Here is a 21,493-nt window from a genome sequence, read left to right on the forward strand (position 1 = left end):
GCCTGGCTTATGCCTTTAGTTAGCACTGACTTCCTTCCGCCCCCGCCTGCTTGTTAATTGCTTCCCTGCAGGGCACAAGCTCCTTGAAGGGGACGGCGGGCTTCTGTGCCCCTCTATCACCCACAGAGGATGCTTTGCACACAGTAGGTGCTGCTGCTCAAAGAGCGGGAACTCTGCCAACACTCATTGGCCTGGATGCGGGGTCCACTTTATTGCAAAGAGCAAACATTCTGATGGGAACAGCAGAGATGCAGGCAGAGGCCTGAGTGCAACTCCCACTGAGACGGGGTGTCAACTTTCACTGCCAACACCAGGAGGGACCTTGGGCGTCAGCCTTGTGGTGGATGCCACTCCTCTAAGCCAAGAAACCCCAACTCTGGAGTCCAGGGGAGTCCAGGGGAGCCCAGGTGGGACAGCGCAGGGTCCTGGATCTACATCCCTTGACCCCCACCCAATGTCCCCCGCTCCATGGGGCTACTGTAGGGTCAACTCAGGAGGGGAGAGGTGAGCTCTGCAAAGTGCGGTGTGGGGCGTCGGCGTGGGTGTGACCACGGGACGGCGTGCAGGTCACCACCAACTTGGAAACCACTCCTGCCCCCCAAGTCCCTCCTTCAAGAGGACATGCTAGTTGATTCCCAAAAGGGCTCTCCTTCCTCAGCGACAGCCCCACCCCAACCTCTGCCAACTGGGCTCTGGGTTCAAGTTCCAAACCTGGCTTGTTTCCATCATCCCTTCTTGGGAACCTCACCGAGTCCTCCATGCATGTCCCTTTCCTGAATGTTTGAATGTGGGCACTGCTGCGCTCCCATTTCACAGGTGAGGAAACCGAGGCCCAGGGAGGGGAGAGATCTGCCCGAGGGCGCGCAGCTAACAGAGGCTGGGCTGGAAACTCCAGTAATGCTGAAGGCCCGGACGCTCTGCTCCCTGCTCAGAGTCACACCAGATCACCAGGTGCATGGCTCCCCCGGTTAAGGGGAGGGCTTAGCTGAGAGCTCGTGAGGCCCTCTGCCTCTATCTGTTCTCCCGAATTATTTGGCTACACCATGGAGATAAAACAACCCCTGGAAATCCCAGCGGCATTTTTTTCCCACTGGAGAAACACGAAAATATCACATGAAGAATGGATCACTTAAAGTGTCAGGGCAGGAAGAGGAAAGACAGGCTCGCAGACTGTCGGAGGGCAGCCCTGGATTTCTCTCCCCACTCTGGGGGCCTCTATTCCAGCCTCCCTCCGTGGGCTCTAGTGTCAGGAACCTTCCCTCACTGGGGAGAACAGAAACCAAAGCCCAGCCTCAGTTTCCCATCTGTAAGTGGGGATAACACGCCCCCCTTGAAGGGGTGTTGGGAGGGGCCAAGGAGGTGATGGAGGCATTCATTCATTTATTCCCTGCCGAATGTGATGTTGGGCAGCCCCGGGCTAAGGACTGCAGACACGGTGGTGGGCTAAACAGACCCCTCCCGCCCCTGTGGAGCCAACCACACACGGCGACTCCGGGCACCTGAGCACAGAAGAGGGCCCTGACCTGGTCTGGGTCATGGGTGTCCCCAAGGAACACGAGATCTGACAGGTCAGATCTCAGGCAGGCTCAGCTGGACCAGGCGAGGTGGGCCTGGGGAGGGAGCACGCCAGCCGTGAGGCCAGCACGTGCAAAGGCCAAGGGATGGGGCCGAGCTCAGGGAAGAGGCGGGTACAGTGGAGCAGGAAGAGGGCAAGGGAAGGAGATGCGGCCGGAGCGGCTGGCAGTGAGTGCTCCTGGCACGTAGTAGGTGCTGATGGGCCTCTGTAGGGCCCACCCCCACCAGTCATGAGGACCACCAGAAACCGGAGGCTTGGCCCTCTCAGGTGAGGAAGGCGCGGGGAGCAGAGCCGAGGACAAGTAAAGCCAAGTGGGGAGGAGCGAGCTGTTTGAGCACCTACTGTGCACCAGGACAGCTGTGCAGTCTCGTGCCTGAACCTGCCGGGTGAGGGGAGGGAGGGAGGCGCTGGCCCACGCTCACACAGGGACCAGCCATGACCCTGAGGGGGTCCCCGGGGTCTGCCCACCCTGTCCTCTGCCTGGCCGTGCCGGGCCAGCCGGCTGGGTGTGCGCACAGGAAGAGACCATCAGGGGAGCTGGGTGCAAAGGGGAGGTGGGAAAGGGCACCAGGTCACCAGGGCAGGGCCCCAAGAGCAGCTGACTTTGGGAAAGAGCTTGAAGGGAGAATGGGGTGGGGGTGAGGGAGGAGGCTGGAGGTGGTCCAGGTCGGACCCTCACACCTCCCCCACACTCCCAGTTTTCCCTCCCATCCCAGCTTCCTCGCTGGTCCACAAAGCACGGAGCTTGTCAGAGCATTTGCCCCTCTATTCACCCACCCTGTGTGCTAAGCTCCTGATACAGAGACACTAAGGCACAGAGATGGTCGGCAACTTGCCCGAGATCACACAGCCTGCAGGCAGAGGAGCCGGAACTTGAGCAGGTGGTCCGGGGCCAGCAGCTGTGCTCCTCACACAGGGCTCCCAGCCTCTCTGCCCAGAGCCTGCTCTCCCCCCACCTGCCCGTCACAGCCTTCCCTGGGGCCCCTCACACCCTTCTGGGACTGAGGGTCACTTTTGGCCCTGCCTGGCTCCTTCCCCAGGCTGGGCGCTTGTCCAGAGCAGGGACCCTGGCTCGCGGCTGGGCTCAGTGAGGGTGAGCTCCTCACCCTTCTTGCTCCTGAAGGACGTCGTGCCTGTGCGCGCCGTGGATCTGGGAACATCCTTATCTGCCCAGCTCTGGATGGCAGAGACCAGAAACCCTGTCCCTCACAGCCGCTGGCCTTCCACTCCCCACCACGATCAACCCTACACCCCACTAAAATGAGAGCGACTCAGTCGGGCCTTGCATAGGCAGAGGGGCATGGCTGCCGGCCGGTGTGGACAGGAACTCAGCTGGTTCTTCTGGGGCCAGGAGGAGGCTAGCAGCTGGAGAGAACCTCAGCCCTACACCGGCGATGGGGACCCAGCTCAGGCCCGGGGCCTGGGGCCGCCAGCTGGGGACTGTCCCCGGGGCCAGGCTCAGGTCCCCCTGCCTTGGTGTCTTCACAGCACCTCACCAAGAGTCCCATTTTACAGGTGAGCAAACTGAGGCTGTTCTCTGGGAGGTCTCACAGCTCGGAAGCAGCTGAGCTGGGGTTGCAGGGGCACGTCTGGGCTAACACTTCACAGGATGAGAGACCGTGCGTGTGGATTCCCCCCGAGGCCCTCAAGGTCCTTGGTCAGATGTGGATCAGTGATGCCACTGCTGGAGGCCGTCCTCCATCCCGGGCACTGCCCAGGGGAGGTGGGTTCGTGAGTGCGTTCAGTCCCCTGCCCTCTGAGGAAGGAAACTGAGGCACACGGAGCCCACGGAGAGGGTGTGTCCACCTGACTCCAAAGCTGGGCTGCCTTCCTGGCTGCCCTCTTCCACGCACCCCCCGCCCATCTCCAGCCGGCAGCAGAAGACCTGTCCACCAGGGAGGGCTGTCCGCTCCAGCTGCTGTTGGAAACACATCATGTGACCATCTGGACACAGTCAAAAGGCCCCAGGCCTCTACAGCCAGGTCTCCCCTGCCCCCAGGCACTGCCCTGCCCACCACCATCTCCACACTCAGGGCCCTCTGTGCCCCCGTAGCTGGCATTTCTGTCATGGCCAGTGCCACGGTGGCATTTAAAGCCAGGCCACAAAGGAGGCTGGCTCCCTCTCCCTCCCTCCCATCGCTGGATCCTGCCTGTCCTGAGCTGGGCCAGAGATAAACCTCTTTTCTTGTCCCCTGAAGTCACAGGTGCTCTGCTTACGGCAGACAGAGTGCCAGGTCCAGACAGGCCTGGGTGCCCCTTATCTAGTCCCCATCCAGGGGGACAGTGGCAGCCCAGGGTGACTGTTGCTGTGATGGGGAGACCAGGGTGCCACGAGAGCCCAGGAGAAGTGCCCGACCCAGCCTGGCGGGATGGGGGGATGGGGATTTATTTAATCCTCACGCAGTTAGGAGGTGGTGTGATTATCCTCAATTTACAAATGAGGGAACTGAGGCACAGAGAGTTTAAGTAACTTGCCCTGGGTCACCCAGCTAGTTGTAGTGAAGCTGGGATTCAACTCACCAGAGGGTCTGGCAGTAACTCCTGATGGACCGGTAAGTGTGGGAGGGCATTCCTGGCAGAGCGACTAAGACACATGCAGCAAAGTGAGGGTTCATTCAGCGCAATAAATATGGGACCAGTTTGGGGGCAGTGCTCACCCAGGTAACGGGGCTTCCCGTCCTGCCTGTGGTCTGAGGTTCAGCACAGCAGCAGAGAACCAGAAGGAAGGGCTCTGACCTTGGGGTCCGAATGCTTGGGCTCTGCCACTTCTCAGCTGTGTGACCCTGGGCAAGTGCCTTCACCTCTCTGAGCTGGGCTGCCTCAGCCAGATCCTGGGCACCTACGTCATATGAAAGTGCAGCCTTTACTCCTGGTGATGACCCCATGCAGTAGGAATTCCTTTATTCCTCTTTAATAGAGCCTGTAATCACAGCGCAGACCAGCCTGCCTGGCGGGCTGGTGGGGGGGTAGGGGCGGCGGAGCCGGGCTGGAGAGAGCATGACCCCACAGCAAGCTCGCGGAGGCTAATTTCACGGCATCCTCTTGCGCACGGTGGGTCCTCAGTGACTGTGGGATGAGTGGCACTAACACCCCTCCTGGGCTCAGCAAAGGCCCTGCTGACACCCACGGGCACGAGGTACGAGAAGGTTCTCGGAGGCCATTTTTGAGAGGAAAACCCTGGAGACGGCCCAGCTGGATAGATGGGAGAACGCATCACAGGATGTCCAAACACTGAATGCTCTACAGCCGCCTAAGTGAACCGTAGCCACACCAAACATCACAGGGCATTTTAGCAACCAGGGCTCAGGGAGAAACTTCGGTCCCCAGACCAAACTCTGCACGATCCACTTTAGGAAGCTAAAAAGAGCTATTAAAAATGTAGAATGCATGTAGCCGTGACAAGGGCACAGAGAGGAGTGGGGGTAATGGTGGTGGCCCCGGGGGGACGGGGGTGGGTGTTCCAGCTGTTACGCTGGCTGGTGGGTTCAAGGATGCTTACCCCTGTGCTGGGCTTTTCTGATTCCAGCAAGGATTTGTCTCCACGTGGACTCCCCGCCTCCTCCGGAGAGCCCCAGACACTCTCCCCCGTCAAGTACTTCCTGGTCATAAGCTCTCGATGACTCGGTTTCCTCGCCTATAAACTGGGGACGCTGGTCATGAAAAGTCCTCCTATGCTCGGCAGCGTGCCCCGACCACGTGGGCGCCTGTGAGGTAATCCAGGCATGGAATCCCACCGCCACCTCGCAGCTGCCCGGGCAGGTCACCTGGCCTCGGGGAGGCTCAGCTTCTCCTCTGTAAGTGGGTGTCCTGCCCCTTCCCACCCCTCCCAGGTCACGGGGAGATGAGAGGTGAAGAGGGCGCCGTGTGAGAGGTACCCTCGATCATTCACAAAGTGACATCAGATGATTCAGGGGTGGCAACACGGGTCTCTGCTTGAGCCAGGGGATGAAACCAAACAGACGTTGCTAACTGAATGCACCGCGCACTGCAGATGCCAGGGGTGGGGGAGGCAGCAGAGGCCCTGGTAGGGGCCAAGCGCTCTCAGCTGTGCCCCTGACACCCTGCCTTCCCGCCATCATGCTCCCCCAACCCAAGGAAGACAACTACATTCTGACTTGCCAAGGAGTCGTCGCTGTCACCGATGGCGGACCCCGGTGTGGAACCCAGACATGCAACCGACCAAGCCAGGTAACCGAGCTGGGCCTGGTGTGCCCTGGCGCATGGTGTACCTGGGGTGAGGTGCCTGGGTCAAGGGTGTAGCACGTGGTGGGGAAGAGCCAGCGTGTATCAGCTCAGACCCTTGGAAAAGCAAGGGACCTCTCAGACCCTTGGTTTTCTCTTCTGTCTAACGAGGACGGGGTTCCGAGTAGGATGAGGTGGGTGGAAACTGTTGTGCGGGACCCTGGAGGTGGGTGGACCGGGGTTGCCTGGAGTGGGGTCCCGCGCTCCACTTGGGAGCTGATTAGCAGCGCGGGATCTGGGGCCGCCCGGGACCCGTCGGATTAGAACAAGGGTGGAGGCAAGGAATCTGCATTTTACCAGCATCCCAGGGGATTCTGACGCACACTCAAGTATGAGAACCACTGGGCTAGGTCAGAGGCGGGAACGTTTTTCTGTGAAGGGCCACATGCTAGATATCATGGGCTTCGTGGGCCAGGAGGGCTCATCCCAGTGACTCAGCTGTGCCGTTACAGCAAGCAAGCAGCCCTAGACAACACAGGCTGCACGGCAGAGGCTGTGTGCTAATAAAACTTTACTCACAAAGCCAGGCAGCCCCATTTTCTAACCCCTGTGCCTTGGTACCCAAAGTACAGTCCGCAGCCCATCGTGGCAGCATCTCCAGGGAGCTGGCAGGGCCTCCACCTGCTGCATCCCAGGCCGTGTGCGAACCTGTCCACACTCAGTTCTGCAGGCAGCTACGGGCCCTGCGGGTTCCTTCTGGGTCTAAGGGGGGCTGGGCGGCGGGGGAGCTGGGAGAGGGGCTGCCTAGCGAGTCTGACAAAGCATGGCACCAACGCGCGGCTAATTGGAAGCAGCTGCTGTTGCAACCAGAGACTTAGCTGTGATTAAGCGAAGTTGCCTTTAGGCCAATCAACTTCAAAATTATGCAAATAGGGCCGCAGCGGAGACCACAGGGATGGTGCGGGGCCGGCTCCCCGACCCAGCCTGGCACTCTTAACGCCCCACGGCCGGCCTGGAGGGCCCACGGCCACGTTCCCATGGACCAGCTCCACTTCTGGGGATTGACAAGCCTCCCAGCCAACACTCTCTGTAAAGTGGCACCAAAGCTGCTGAGCTGAGAGGGAGGTGAACCAGCAGACGCCCGGAGACAGTGGATCCACCCTCCCCAGCGCCACCCCCCCCCCGGTTTGATAAGCGTCGGCTAGCCAGGCCTGGGTCACCAGCCTGGCTGGCGGCCACACTGGCCCTCAGGGAGCCTGGCAGGGGATGCTGCACACCAAGAGGGCTCCCTGGAGGCAACAGCTGAACATGGAGGAAAACGGGACACTCCCAAAGGTGGCGGGAGGCGGCTCTCAGCCAGCCTCCCCGAGCGCTTGCGAACTCTTGCTCACCGCCACCAGCTCTCCCGGGCCGCGACCTGGACAGAAAGCGGCCTCCTCCTGCCCATCTCCACTCCTGGGGCCCCCGGCACCCCGCATTTGTTGCACCCCAAACTGAACTCCTCAGCCATCCTAGCCCATTGGGCTTTGCTGCCTCCCTCGGCTGGCCCCTCCCTTGGCTGCATGTCCCAGGAAGCGTGAGTGGTCTGCCACGGGACTGGAGTGAGGGGCAGGGGCCAGGAGAGAGAGAGGGAAGACCCCTCTCACGCACGCCCCTTCAGGGGCACTCCCTGAGTCTTCATCCTGGTTTCGGAGGATGGCGGTGTCATATGTCCTAGGAGATGGGAGAGAAGCCCAGCTCTCAGGCCCGAGGTCATCATGTCCAGGGGCTGTCAGGTGTCTGGTTAGAGGCTGGATTCTGGAATCAGACCAAAATGCTCTGAGCCATTTCACTGGCATTTTTCTCTTCCTGTCTGCTCTCCCCTCTTCCCAGCCTGGGGGCACCTCCCCAGCAAAGCCAGGATCAGCCAGCACTTCCTCTGTTTAAACCCGCTTTTGCTCTATCCTCCCCAAATTGGTGACCCATTCCAATTCTGAGTTTGCACTCTGGAAACAAAAGAATTGCTAAGAAATGTGCCTGCAGGCATTCAGAGTGGCCAGAGCCCTCTGACCGTCCCCCAGGTGGGCTCTGACACCTAAGACACTTAAGCAGGAGCAGGGAACAAGGGGCTGAGCACAGGCCCCTGATGGAGGGAAGTCCCCGCCCTCAGGCTGACAGCGCCCCTCCCAGCAGGGGAGGTCCCTGCTCCTGGGGCAGAGGCTGGTGCCACGATGGGCCTTTATCACGTGGGTCCCACAGGGGCCAAACGCAACTCCCGGGCCCGTCATAGCAGGCTTCCTCCTTTTCAAAACTGAACATTGCTTATCATGCAGAGAAAATTGCTAAATTTTATAGTATAAGTTGACATCTATGTAAACAGTATTATGGAGGTCTAATTCGTGTGCCACTGTGGGGAATGCTGGCTCCAAAACTTCTGGGGAATGGAGAGGTAACATCAAAAAGCATTTATGGGGGAGCTCTGCCGACAGGAAACCGGATCAGAACTGGGGTGCGAGGGCGGGACTTCAAGGGGAGGTGGGTGCTGGGCCGGTGCCTGGCAGAGGGCGGCCAGAGACAGGACAGAGAGGGCAGGCAGGCTTGCAGGAGGGGACACGGTTGCCCTGTGACCCTGGACACGCCACTTAGCCTCTCTGGGTCTCTCCCCATAAAGTGGGGTGCTAACCCCAGCCTCACGTGGGCGGTGTGAGATTAAATGAGACAGGAGAAGCGAAACCTGGCCTGAGCTGGGAGCTCAGTAGGTGGTCAGTAAACAGGGCTTCCATTCCCATCCTCTGCCTGGCTGGGGGTTTGCTTAGAGCTGTCACATATGCTGTCACATCCGTTCTCTTAGGTGAGTTGCACGTGATCCCGAGCAGTGGCCGGGGGAGGTTATTAGCCTCAGATGAGGACGCGGAGGCTCAGAGAGGCTGTCATTTCTGAGGGTCACACAGCTCATACAGAGCAGACCTGGGGCTAGCACCTGGGGGCCCTAGAATCTCAGCACAGGTTCCCTCCACTATGTCAAGCTGGCCTCGCCCAGCACAGTCTGCACGTCCCCAGCATGGTTAACAGTGGGCGCGAAGACATTTGGGGCTCGCAGGGCCCTCTGTGCTGTGGCATAAACCCCCCTTCTCAGCTGGGGGCGACTTGCCCTGGAATGGGCTCCAGGGTGCAGACACAGAACCCAACCGAGAGTTAAGCCGTGTCTAATGACTGGCCTTCCACACAGTGGAAATGGGAGGATGAGACCGTTCTTGAGCACTTACTATGTCTTGTCCAGCCCCATGACAGGCATTTGACAAATACGGTCTCCTTTAATTTTCCAAAAAAGGGGGATGACCGCTCACAGTTTGCAGATGAGAAAACTAAGACTCAGAGAGGTTGTGTCACCTGCCCAAGGTCACACAGCTGCTGAGCTACTGGGACTTGGGCCTGAGCTGGTCTGGTTTCTAAATCAAGGTTCTTTCTGGGCCTTAGGCTCTTGGCCTTGAGTATCTGGGGAAGGAGGGAGCTGCCACGCCCCCAAACCAAACCACTGGGAATTTCCCCCTCTCCCAATGCCTGGGGGAAAACAGAAGAGACCATTCTCTGGGGATGGGAATCTGCTGGTCTCATTTCCCACCAGCACTGGAGCCCTCCCCCTCCCCCCGCACTCAGGACTTCCCCAAAGATCCAGCCCCGGGTTGAACTCCCTCTGGAACTCAATGCACCACAGTCCCCGGGGGAGTCCACTCCCTCCGGGGGACAATTCAGACTGGAAAGCAGAGAGGGGGGATCTGCACTGCTGCCTCCCTACCCTCCTCCCCAGTCCCCCTTGCTCAGGCCCCCCACTGAACAAGCTTCTTTGTTTATTTGTTTTGAACAAGCTTATTTTAAAACAATCAGCATTTGGCTCCAGTGGTGAAAGACCCCATTCAGGAGTTGTGTCGGCAGGAAAAGAAAGCATCCTTGGCAGGGGAGGCCCTGCTTCCTGGTTCTCAGACCTGGTTCCTGGCCCCAGGGATGGTGGGGGGCTACATCCAGGTCTTGGGGTCGCAGCTCTGGTTGCAATCCCACCTCCACCACTAACAAACTGGTGGCCGTGAGCTGGTCACTTCATTCAAAGCCTCTGTTCCTCCCTCCCTCCCTCTCTCTCTTCCATCCATCATTCAGGTAGGAAACTTACTAGGTGCCAGTCCCAGCTCTAGGCCCTGAGGATACAGGAGTGAACCAGACACACCCGGTCCTTGGCATGGAGACGCCTTGGTCTGCCTATCTCGGTACATCCATGTCTGAGGCCCCTGCAGACTGCTGGCTCCCCGAGGCTGCAGCTGCGGAGGACGCCCCTCTGAGACCCCTGGCTGCCCAGCCCAGCACTGGGCAGGGAGGAGGAGGGGGCGGACACTGCGGGTAGGAGGGGGCCAGGGCAGTGGCAGAGCGGGCGGTGAGGAGGTGAAAGGCCCCGGCCACGGCCTCGGACAGTCCACAAATAAACTCCAGCTCATCGCTCTTCCCAACTGAGATAGAAAATAGCTTTCACACTATACTTTCTGATTTTTTTTTTTTCACTTCACTGCTTCTAAATTGATCCAGAACAGATTGTCCAATTGTTTAAATTTCAGGAGAAAAGTCTCCTAATCTTTCCTTAGTCCTGCCCAGAATTCTGCCTGGCCCAGCCCTCCCCCAGAGACCCCATTCCTCGGCCAGACCCCAGCTGGATGTCCGGGGCTGACCTGGACTTGCCCGCTGGCCTATGGACTTGTAGGTGATGGACACGGGCTCACCCGGGATAGGTGGGTCTGCATTCCCAGATGGTGCTCATGCCCGGACCCACTGGAAAGAAAGGCTTTGTCTTCCCAGGAAGGACCAAACCTGCCCAGCACTGTAAGGCATTGGAGCCACACGGGAGCCTGGTGGCCCAGGTGGAATTAGAGGCTGCCACCTGCCTCCTCTCCTACCAGGAAAGCCACACAATATAAGCAACTGTGAAGTGCTGTCATTATTCCTATCGACTACAGCAGTAGGGCAAACAGGTGTCATCTTGGGTGCCTACAGGATCGACCGGTTGGGACTGCCTGGGGGGCTGGGCCGAGGCACATCCTGACTCCATGTTGTGATGGATTGATTAGCAATGTCTGCCCTAGGCACAGCAGTGGCTGGTGGTGGTACGCAAGCCACATATCTGCCATCCTACATCTACAGAGTAAAGTCCAAACTCCTTAACTAGCCAGAGTCCTTGGAGATCAAGCCACTGCCGACTTCTACAGCCTCGCCTCCACAGCTTTCCACAAATACCACGGGACAGCCATGCTATCCAGAAGTTTCTCAAACTTCTTCCTCTGGGCCCCATAGGCATTGTTCCCCCTACCTCAAGATCACCCCACCCCTTGTTTATCGGCCTGGTCGACTCATCTTCCATTTCCTTGGGTGCCACCTCCTCTGACAAGTCCTCCTTGATGTCTGGCCCCTTTCCCCCAGGCAGAGTCCCTGCCTTGTCCTCTGTTCTCACCCACATCGGTGCAATCCCTTACGTGGGACTTGGACCCGGGCAGGAGAGCCTTCCTGCGGACTTGGAGCCCCACCAGGGCAAGCCCTGGGTGCAGTCTTTGGAGGGAATAATCACATGACACATACCCAGGCTAATGGCTTGCCCACTCCTGTCTGACAGCCAGCCCCTTTGGAGGAGGCCACAGGCGGCAGCAGAAACCAGACTCCAGATGTTAAGGACCCCACTGCCCTCAAGCTCCAGGCCCAGACGACGCTGGGGCAGCCCCAGTGCAGACCCTCACCGGCTCCTGCCAGGCCCCGCCCGTCCTTAGGGGCTCGCTACCCCATGTCTCTCTCCGCCAAAGAGAAGGAATTCAAATAACAGTGACAAATGAGTGGGGACGCGTGGAGGGCTCCCTCCTGGAGCGCTTTGCCTCCATGACCCTCGCCTGGACGCGTTGCAGGAGGGCCTGCGGTGGACCCACGTTGCAGAGGAGGAAACTGAGGCAGAGAGGACGGAGGTGGCTGGGCAAGGCCACCCAGATGTGAGGGGTGGGCACAGGAGTGTGGCGACCCATACCCCCATGCATGCGCCCCTCCTGACCACTGAGGGCACTCTGCCTTCCCCCCACCCCACGTGAGAAGATCCAAGTCCTGGCTTTGCTACTTAGCAGCTGTGTGCCCCCGGGGAAGCCATAGCCCTTCTCTGAGCCTTGGGTGGGGCAGCAATCCGTCCTTGCTCAGGTATGTTCTGAGAATTAAACCAGGCAGTGTTTGCAAAGCACCCAGGACAGGGCTCGGTGTAGACGGGAGGAACTCTCAACAGCTCAGGGCTCTGGGGGCCCTTGGGCCCAGCACCCCATCCCTGGGGCCGTTCCGTGGCCTCAGCAGCTTGGGGGTGCCCTCCGCCCTCACTCCTTCCCTGACTCCGTGCCTGGAGCCCCCCTGGGAAGGAATCAGATGGCCCACAGGCTGGTGGTCCACACTGCCTGCACCATGCCTATCCCCAGCTCCGGAACCTCCCTGCAACCTGCCGTCCACGCCTCCTCCGACTTCCCGTGCACCTTTACAAATCACAAACCACGCTCAATGCGTGATCTTTGCACATCACCGTACCCCCAAAGGAAGACAGCATCCTCCCGTATTATGGAGGCAGAAACAGAGGTTCAGAGAAGCACTGGAACTTCCCTGCCCTAAAGAGGAGGAGGTCACAGTCTGAATGCAGCTCTGTCCTGCACCAAAACCACACTGTCAGGGACACCAAGCAACCTGGGTCCCCAGATTCGGGCCACCATCCCTGGTCCCTGGAAGTGGGGGGAAAGTTCATACAGAGAAGAGAGATCATATCTGGCTATAAAACTCATTCCACCTCATCGCTCATGGCCCTCAAAGAGAAGCCTCTGCCCCAGTCCTTAGGCCCCTTCCAGAGCTTCCCTGAACTTAGGCTTTTGAAGTTTCCTGACAGCCATCACTCACTCACTCATTCATTCATTTACTTACCCATCCATCCATCCATCCACCCATATATTCATCCACCCATCTATCCATCAGTCCATCCCTTCATTCACAGACCTGTCCAAAGCATGCAGCTGTGTGCCCCCTGAGCTAGAAGCTGGCTACAGAGCTAAACCAGGAACAAGGTGGTCTCTACCCTTTGAGGACAGAGAGAAACTCCACTGCTTCTGTGCCCACTGGGTGTTTCTGTTATTAAATGTGGTGATAATGATAACAGTATTATTTACTGAGCACTTACTATGTGCCAGGCTCTACACCAAACATGTTCCTTGAATCAACTCTTTTAATTCCTGCAAGAACCCTGCGAGGTAAGTGCTATCCCCATTTTTAGAGGAAGAAACTGAGGCTCAGAGAGGTGACATAACTTGCCTAAGGTCACACAGCTATTAGGGGTGGAAACTGGGATTCAAATCCTGACAGCCCCTTCCAGAACTCAGGGATAAGATAACAAATAATGGTTATCACTGTAATTGATCCAGGAGCCTGGAATGTCACAGTCCTTACCTTTAATCCTCAAAACCACCCTTGTAAGTTATTATTATTATCAGCTTTCTCAAGCGGATTTTAAAAATTAGGATACTGAGGCTCAGAGAGTGAAATAAGCAGCCCAGCATTGGCCACAGGTAGGGGGTGGAGCTGGTGTGTGAAAACAGGCAGGTGAGCTCCAGAGCTGGCTCCCTTGCTGCCCTGCTCTGTGGTTGCCCTGGCACTGGGCAGGCACCAGAGCGGTCTAATGGCTCACTTGATTCATTTCCTCACTCAATCAACAGCCAGTCTTGGAATCCCCTGCTCTGGGGATTCCCAGATGATCAGGTTTGGTTCCTGCCTTGCTGCTTCACCAAAGGGCTGGAGCAATGCTGGCAGAGTAACGGTTAATAAGTGAGAATACAGAGAGCTGACCTGTCTTTGAATATACACAATGCACTAACGAAGCTGCAAATTTATCTTACCTGGTCCGTGCAATAAGCCGTTTCCCAGATGAGGAAACTGAGGCTCACAGGTTATGTAACTTGACCAGGGTCACAGAGTTAGGAACAAGCAGAGGGGAGACTTGTCCAGGGTGGATCCGAGGCTGCTCCCCTGGGAATCTGCACCAGGAGTTTCCCTGCAGCTCTGCTTCTCGCCCTGACAATGGGCCTCAGCTCAAAGGCTCTGCTCATTCCCCAAAGGCCTCATGGTCCCAGGGATCAGATTCCGGGCAGTGACACCCAGGTGATGCCATATTCCCAACCTGCTCCTGGAAAAATCTAAACAACAGAGCCCTTCAGAAGCAAGCCCCTGGGAGGGTGTGCTGTACTCCCACTGAGCTGACAGCTGAACTCCACTGGCCAGGCCTCCGGGGCTCGGTGATGATGCCAGGCTTCCTGCAAATGGGCAGAGAGAGGCTCCATCCCCCGATTTTCTGGATGCAGAGACGGAGGCTCAGAGACGGCAGCTCTGGCATGGACATTCTGGGACCCCTGTCCGGAAACCCAGGCTGGGCTGTAGCCGACAAGGAGAAGCAGGGCTCAGGTGGAGGGAGAAAGGGGATCTTCCAGACTTTGGTATTAGTGTCTGTAATTCTTTGATTTAATTTTTAGAATTTCCCTTTAGCAGCTTACGATACTGATACTTGCTCTGCTGTCCCCACAGAGCCCATCTGACCCAGAGTCTTGGGCTTCAGAGCTCTGACTGGGACCCCAGCCACCTGCTTCCCCTCTCTGGGCTGCGTTCTCCTTAGGGAAAGGGAGACTTGGAAGTTGGCCTTGGGGTTGCCTGAGGGTGCTGGAAGATAATGGACAAGAAAGGGCTTTGTAATAAAGGAACCTGCAAACATTAAAATCTGAAGATGCCCTTGGGAGGCCATGCCTGTCTGAGACCCACTTGAAGACTTTCCTCAGGCTGCTCCTCTGCCTGAATGCCCTCTGTCCCCTTCTGCCTGGCACTCTCCTATCTACCCTTCAAGACTCAAACCTAAAGTTACCTCCTCCAGGAAGCCCTCCCTGGCCCCTCAGGCAGAGTGGGACCTCGCAGATGACTGTTTTTCTTCTGTTCTCCTGCCCCCAACAAATACACCGCAAAACCCACCAGGGCAGGGTCCTGTTTTAATTGTCTCTTGTCCCCCGAGCCTGGCACTATGTCCAGCACAGGGTAGGTGCCCCGGAAATGTGGAATGAGCCAACGCTTAAATGCGTTTTCTGTTGGTTTATAGATCCAGCTGCACATGGACGATTCTCCCGACAAAGGCAAGGAGCCCAAAGTGAAAGCAAATCACCATCGTTTCGGTAACCTGCTCAGGGAGCCGTGGAGGAAATTCTGGCGCTGGATTATGGAAGGAGTTGGCCTTTATTTTTAATTTGTGCCAATATCTAAGAAAGCGGCACTTTATTTTCAGCCCATCATGTGCCGAGGAGCTTCGAATCTGGCGCAGGAGACAAACTTTCCCAGCCCCATTTCCCAATGCAAATCTCGCAGCCTCAGCGGAGCAGCCGTCTCCGCCCTCCGCCGGGCATTTCTCATACGCTTGCCAGGAAGGAATAATCAGATTATGTAGCTGGGTTTTAAAAGATCACGGTTTGTCTCATTTTCCAGGGAAGTGTGAACCAAAAAAAAAAAAAAAAAAAAAACGGAAAAAAAAATTTTTTTCCCTCCCAGGGGTCTGTTAAGAGATTCCAGAACTTAATGCAGTGTTAAATTGGTGTAATTCGGGAAACTCATGCACTATTTCTTAATTTCTTGAAGGCGAGTTTACACGCATTTGCTGGGGTAGGTGTGCGCGCAGACAGATGGGCGGTGACGGGACTGTGTGCCCCAGACAGGGGAGGAAGGGGGCAGCCTGTCCAGAATACGCCAAGGGAACGCTCCATTCATGTCTGATGGCCGGAAATACGGGACAGGAGGCATTTGCATTTCATCTCTCGGCTTCTGCTTTGCCGCTTGGATGGTCAGGGAGGGAGAGATTCTGAAGCCTTTTCCTGATGGGAGAGCCTCGGGGTTTTCAGGGCTAATTTCACCATCCAAGGAGTTGTTTACACCCCTCCCCCACCCTGGGCAGCAGCTACTGAGGCTCTGGCTGACACCCACCGGGTCTGCATCATGTCATGAACATCCTTGGCCTTCAAGGACGCCCAGTTCACTGTGACCTTGAGCACGCCACCAGCCCGCTCGGGCCTCAGTGTCCCCATCCGTACATGGGTAAGCGGACAAGCTTCTAGCTCCCTATCAGGCCCCGAAGCGGCAGCTCTTCGGGCTTCCCACCATCACGGCACAGCACAGCACACGGGCCTCGGAGATGCTGGGGTCCCTGACTCTATCTGGCCCTCCCCACAGCTACAGGATGTGGAGGGTGGAGGCCCTCACACCGAAGATTCTGGCAGTCCCTTTCTCACCACAACCTTCATGAAACCCACTAGACAGGCACCAAGTCTCTGCATTGCTGAACGGGAAAACCCAGGCTCAGAGGGCAAGGGCTTTGCTGGTGAGTGGTAACATCAGGATGCCCAGAGAAGGCCCTCCAGAAAATTCCCAACCCGCTCGCAGCTAAGGGGGAAAGGAAGGGGCAGCTTGTCACAAGTGGGCCAAGCTGGCGTGTGGGAGGGGGTGCGCTGGCAGAGCCAGGGGTGCTGGGACAGCCCCGGTCTCAGCTCAGAGACTTATTTATTCACATAGTCAGTTGTCAAACAGATCCTGAGCCTTGGTCACGTCTAGGGGCAGGTTTGAGGGATCTTGGGCTCTTCTTTACCTTCCTAGGGGGTCAACCATGGCGGGGGGGTGTCAAGGAATGTGTGTGCTGGAGGAGGGAAGGCAGGGAAGGAAAAAAAGGGAGGGGGAAGGAGGCAGGAGGAGACAGGACCTCTTCCCTGCCAGCCCCTGCGCAGGGCGAGACTGACACCAACAGAGTGGGTGGCACCCGGCACTCCCAGGAGAGCATGGCCCAGGGTGGGCCCTGGTCACCCTTCTCACTTTCACTGGCTCCAGATGCCCCTGGTCACCCTTCTCACTTTCACTGGCTCCAGATGCCCCTGGTCACCCTTCTCACTTTCACTGGCTCCAGATGCCCCTGGTCACCCTTTGCACTTTCACTGGCTCCAGATGTTCAGGACCCCACCTTACAGAAGACTGTTTAGGAAACAAGGCCCCACAGTTCTTAGGGCTTGACTACTGACTGCTTCAGTAACTTCTAGAAAGAGTGGCTGGGCTGGGAAAAGCCACTCTGGGAGAGCTGGAGATGGGCTCTGAGTTCATTCTAAGATCAATATGAATCTGTTGTGTGACTCAGCTGGGTAAAAGCTCAAGCGAGAGGCTGAATTTATAGAGGTAGAGCATCCCCAAGAAGGGAGGTGATATCTTTCATCTGTGCCTAACACGGGCCACACTCTGGATCAGTCCAAAAGAGAAAAAACAGGACAATGGGTAGGATGTGGGATTCAGCAGACCCTGACCTGCAGCGGCTCGCTGCACTGCGTCTGAAGGGCTACCATGGTTGCCGTCAGGCACGGGCTGGGCTCCAGGTGGTGAAGTGTAGTGGTTAAGAGCGCGAGAGTGGCTGGGTTACTTTTAACCTCTCTGAGCCTGTTTTCTCAGCAGTACAACAGAATCAATAACGGCCAGCTCACAGGGTTGGTGTGAGGACTAAATGGGATGTTGGGGTTCAGTGCCTGCCCCGCACCGTGCCTGGCACATAGTAGGCCTCTGGGCCTTTGTGGTCAAGTGCAATCCTGTTGCTGTGCAGGTGTATCCTTAGGCTCATGGCAGTGAAGTCGTTTATCACAGACTCGGACAGTTGAAGCAGCCCGATCTGGTGTCCACTTGGGCCTGGCGGCGAGGCAGTCCTCTCCCACCATGTGGCCGGAAGTGGGGAGCATCTGGCAAGGGCTGGGCCGATTGCCCCAGAGAGCTGGAAACCAGACTCTTCTTCTCCTTCTTGCAAACCTCCCTCTGCCCACCCCAATCACAGGCTCCACCCACGGGCCATGGACGTGTCCAAGTGCTGAACTTGACCATCCGCCCCTCCTCCCTGCCCCACCCCCACTATCTAACCCACACCCAGGCTGGGTGGTGGTGGTGCCCAGATCTCCTGCCTAGCCCTGCTCCAGCTGCACCACCTTCCCCTGCTCACTCCTGCTGCAGCCCCTCCCTGCCCCACCCCCTCCAAGCCCCCGCTCACCAGTCCACAAGATGCCTCCCTCCCTGCCCGCTGTGTGCCCGCATCTTTGCCCGTGGAGGGTCTCTGCCCAGAACACTGCTGCTCCTCTCTTCTGGCTGCTTCAGGCCTGCCTTCCGGACCAGGCTCCCCCAGCCCCGAACCCACCTCAGGCTCTCTGGGAAGATTCTCCCCACCTGCACCCCTCCCACTCTGCTTCCCCCAGGCAGGGCTCCATCCCCACTGGCTTGTCGGGGGCTGTTTCCTTAAAAGCTGCCAAGAGCAGAGCTGATGCCCTTCAGCAGCAGACATGGGGGCTTGATGAGTTGGCTGAAGAAGGGGAGTGAGTGAAAGAATGAATAAATGGAGGGATGGATGGATGACTGGGACCGAGGGAGTGGCTCTCTTCCGGTCTCCTGATCTCCCTCGGGACAGGCTTCACTCCCTTTCTCTCTCACTCACAAAGGTCTAAGCAGCACTCGCCCTGCCCCCACCCATCCTGTCCAATCCAGCTGCCCCATAAGTTCCAGGCTGGTGGCCTGGGAGGGCGGGGGTGGGACGCGCGCGCGCGCACACACACAAAACACACACACACACACACACACACACACACACACACCCCACATGGCTCCGAGCCAATCTGCTCCCCCACCTTCCCCATCATACCTCCCAGATGCCTGAGACAGAGTCAAGAATTCAGTGTGATGGTGACAGTAAAGAAATAGGCAGAAACTCCTCCCTGGGGCTTTCAGCTGGAGCCATGAGGCGCTGGGGCTGCCCAGCTGCAGCGAACTTTCTGGCCACCTCTTTCTCCTGCTCCACATTCAACCCCCAGCCAGGACAGGCACAGCCAAGAGCCTCTCTGGGGAGATGGATTCGCGCAGGGAGGTGTCCCACCCTGAGCAGTCACAGGTCTAGGGGATGGTGGGGGACCGACCCCCAATCCCGGGCGACCCTGACCAGCATGGGTATTGTCCTGGCTGACACCAAGGACCGAGGCTGGGCTGCCTGTTTCCCCGCCACCTTCAGACCACCTGACAGGTGAGGGAACAGGGGGTGACGGAGGAGCTCCCCTAAGCCTGGTCTGAACGCAACTTGCTGGCTCAACAGTATTTCAATCGCAGCCCGGAGTGAAATTCACGGGACGCCGGTGACTAAAGACACCCTGGGGTCCAGGCCCTCATTCCACAGACTTGGAAACAGGCCCAGAGAAGGACAGGCATCTGCCTAGGGTCACACGGTCAGAACTCACAGAGCTTTCTCGGTGTGACCTCGCAGCAACCTTCAGAGGTGGGAATGGCGCCCACGCTACTTTACAGATGGGGAAACAGAGGCTCAGAGGGGTCAAGCGCCTTGCTCAAGGTCACACAGCCGGGGGAGAGAGGGCTGGAGGCTGCCGGCTGTGATTCCTGGTGCAAGGCACTTTCTGCTCTTCCCATCCCGGCCTGGGCTCCCTGGGCTCCCTTGGGCGGGAGGAGCAGTCACTAAGCCAAGGGATCAGAGAGGCCGAGAGAGGCAGGGTAGACACAAGAGGCCCACAGACACACTCCCACGGCAGATTATATAACTCCCCTTCCCAGCCCCACCGCCCCAGGGGTGCCACCCCGGCAACTGCACAGGGCACCAGACCCAGACGGACCCGCCTGACCCACCAGCCGGCATCAGTTCTCTCTAAAGAGATGACAGTTGGAGGCGCCAGGACGCGCTGGCTTTTTTTCCTCCTTTCTGGTTTCCTCTGGCTGAGTAACAAATACTAATACTAACAATGATAATAATAATTAGAATAAATATAACCTGAAGACGCTTGGGGTGTCGTTGCCATGGCAACCGCTGGAGCTAAGGCACTTCGGAGGCCGCCGCGGGGCCACGCGGCCCCAGGCGCGGGATCAATATTGATTCGGCCCCGGGAGGCAGCGGCGGCTCCACTGGGGCCACGCGGCGGGTGGGGAGCGAGGGGCACGCACTTGGAGGGGTCTTCCTGGTAGCCCGCGCCGCCCAGCTGGGACCCCCGGAACCGGTCGGGTCCCAAGCGTGGCTCCGGAACCCTGCCCGGCGCGCGCGGGGCTCCCGGTTCGCTCAGCTCCGGGACTGGTCCTCGGACGCCGGTTCCCACCTCGGACGCGGATGCCGGTCCCAGCTGCCGCGTCCCTGCACGGTGCGCCCTGGACTGGTCCTCGGACCCGGGCCCGGTCCTCTCCAAGGTCCAGTGACCCCGACCTTGGCGAGCCCTGGCGCGGACCGCAATGCCAGGGCACCGGCTGCCCGACACGGCTCCTGCCCCCAGAGTCTTCCCCGGGCGTACCCCGCCCCTTTCCACAGCACCCCGGACCCCCGATGCACCGAACTCACCTCTCCCAGGGGGCCCACCCCTCCCCGCCCCGGGCGCCCGCACACCTTCTCGGAAGCCGGGGCGCCGAAGACCCGCCCCCCACGCGCCGGGACCCTCCTCCGCCAGGAGCTCCGCCCCGACCCCTTTCCCCCACCCCCGCGCCCCGACCCTGGCCCGGCGCGCCCCTCCCCCGCGCGGTACCCGCCCGGCCCGCCCGGGGCGCCGCTCACCTTGTGCCCGCCGCCCGCTCGCTCCTTGCTCCGCAACCGGGAGCCGGCGCCCGCGGGGCTGAGCCGCCTACCGGGGCGCGGGGCCGCTCACGCCCCCGCGGTGCCCCCGCCGCCGCCGCAACAGTTGTCCCAGCTCCGGGGGCTGCGGGGCCGCGGGGACTCGGGGCTCCGGGGCCGGCGCCGGGAGAGCGCCCGCTCTTAGGCGCGGGGGGCGCGGGCTCGGGCTGGCGCTCCGGCTCGCGGACCGGCCGCCGGCCGCATGCCCCGCCGGCCGCCCCGCCGCACGCCCGCCGCTACTGGGCGGCCCGCGCCGCCCGCCACCCCGCCGGCCCCGAGCCCCGCGCCGCGCCCGCCGCCGCCGCCGCGCTCATGCTCGCCGGCCCCGCGCTCGCCGCCGCAGCCGCGGTGCCCACTTCACTCTTTGCCGCTCGCCGCTCGCCCTCTGCTGCCCCCTCTCCCCGCTCGCGGCGCCCGGCCGTCCTGCCCTCGCCGCCGCCGCGCCGCACTCCCTCCCCAGCGCCCGCGGCGCCCTCCTCCCTCCCTCCCTCCCTCCCTCCCTCCCTCTCTCTCTTCTCTCTCTCCCTCTCTCTCTCTCTCTCTCTCGCCCTCCTCTTCTCATTTTTTTCTTTCGCAATCTCTTCCTCCCCTCTTGCGCGCTCTCTCCCCGTGTGTGTTGTCTTCGTTTTTTCCCTTTTGCAATCTCTTCCTTTCTTTTGTGCTTCACTCTCTTTTCACTCTTTTTTCTTTCCTCCCACCCCCACTGCTTTCCTTCCTTTCTACTTTTCCTTTCCTTTCCCCCTCTCCTCCCTCTTTTCCTTCTGTTCCTTCCCTTTCTTCTTTCTCTCCTCCTCCCGGCACCCCATCTCTGATTCTCTGTCTCCCCAGCCCCACCGCACGAGCTCACCTGCCTCCTTCCTGGCTACTCCCCAGCCTTCGGCCGGGCCCGGCTGTTGGGGAGGCGGGCTCCCCCAGCCCCTCCCTGCGGGAACACCAGACCCGCTCCAGCCAGGTGGCCGCTGTCCTGGCAGCCCCTCCTGCCTCCCCTCCCGCAGCCTGCCACTGGAGGGCCCCACCTGCAGTGCCCCTCCCCCTGC

The 21,493-nt window shown here is 59.1% G+C and overlaps 1 protein-coding gene across 2 annotated transcripts in view; it reads right to left on the reverse strand.

Annotated features, from left to right (window-relative positions):
- SHISAL1 (shisa like 1) overlaps positions 1–20,619 on the reverse strand; it is an 80,967-nt gene extending 60,348 nt beyond the window's left edge. For both annotated transcript variants that reach the window (XM_068561563.1, XM_068561562.1), the window contains exon 1: positions 20,400–20,619. The gene's annotated coding sequence lies outside the window, so the exon portion shown is untranslated. The remainder of the gene's footprint in view (positions 1–20,399) is intronic.
- Between the last annotated feature and the right edge of the window lie 874 nt (positions 20,620–21,493).

This window comes from Eschrichtius robustus, chromosome 13 (assembly GCF_028021215.1).
Source record: "Eschrichtius robustus isolate mEscRob2 chromosome 13, mEscRob2.pri, whole genome shotgun sequence".
NCBI lineage: Eukaryota > Metazoa > Chordata > Mammalia > Artiodactyla > Eschrichtiidae > Eschrichtius > Eschrichtius robustus.